The following is a 1,396-nucleotide window of genomic DNA, read 5'->3' as shown; positions in this document are numbered from 1 at the left end:
AATGAAAAAAAAAAATCTTTAAAAAAAATAGCCTTTCTTCTCTTATCAGGGTCAACACCCTAATCTAAGCCAAACCCATCTCATTCTTGGATAACTGTAAGACCCTTCACCTAGTGAGTCCTTGGTTTATTCATCTCTAGTGCAAACCTATGACTCAACATACTTCCTGGCACGTGGTAGGCATTCAATAAATAAAGTACAGTGTCAACTAGGGGTGTGAGGTCACAGATCACACCAAATTACAGATAAAACAAGTTGAAGTTATCGCTTATTAATCCTGTTATGGGGAGCGCTGGGGGGGGGGGGAGGAAGGTACCTAACCTAGAAAGGTTGCAAATTAGGCCCCAGCAGGTATTGTTTGGGAAGGGGGCAGGGGTTATGAAGCAGAAGTGGAGCTTCCCAGCTAGGGAGGGTTGGGGTAAACCCAACAAGCCAGTATAGTTTCCTCCACCCTCCCCCAACCCTAGGAGGGTAGTTGGGGATAATCAGCCTGAGAAAGAGTGTATATGAGTTCTTCCAAGTCTACAAATCAGTCGTTTGCTGATTTCAGGCTTTTTTCTTTCCAGACTACCCCCAGGATAACATTCCTTAATACAAAGTTTATACTATTTGTCTTCACACTTAAACTCTCAATAGGTCCCAACTCTAAATCTAAATTGCACAGCTTACTTAGCCTTCTAAAAATTGAACCTGCCCTTCCTATCATCTGGCTTATTTTCCAGGAACCTCCTCTCTTACGACTACACAGTATACACCTCCCCTGTCCTCTCCAGTAATTCTCTTTGTTCCTCACTCTTTTTCCTCACTGTCATACAAACAAGAGATGTTTATCAGTTGCCTAGGTTCATGTCTTACCTCTTAACTCCAAGTGTTCTTTTCACCTTTGCCCACTAAGACCTCCCTTCTTTTCCAACACAGTCAATACAGCTCATTTTAGTACTTAATTTCTAATGCTTTATATCTCACATGTGTCAGCTTTCCCAGCGCACCCACACTCAGATTAAAGCACGTACCCACTCCTCACTTGGGTAAGGCCCTCTGCACCCAAAAGCAACAGGAGGATACGCACCCAGCCCTTCCTGATTGCCTGAATTTTAATTTGGATTTTTTTTTAAATAAAACGTGACTCTCAAGTAGTCTCTTTTTTTAATTATTAGTTTCAGATGTACATAACAATGCAATAGTTAGGCATTTACACCCCTCGCAAAGTGATAACCCCCCCTTCCCCAACTCTCAAGTATTCTTGAGTTGCTTGTTGTGTATATATTTTATGGTCCTGCTGAATGAATACATACATGGGAGGGTTGGCGAAATTCACTCTTCAAAATCTCAGAATCCAACAACCTCCATAAAGTGTTTAACACCTAGGAGCCTGGAGAACCGTATGTTAACCCCA

This window comes from Hipposideros armiger, unplaced genomic scaffold, assembly GCF_001890085.2.
Source record: "Hipposideros armiger isolate ML-2016 unplaced genomic scaffold, ASM189008v1 scaffold_513, whole genome shotgun sequence".
Lineage (NCBI taxonomy): Eukaryota > Metazoa > Chordata > Mammalia > Chiroptera > Hipposideridae > Hipposideros > Hipposideros armiger.
This window is presented reverse-complemented; position numbering follows the sequence as displayed.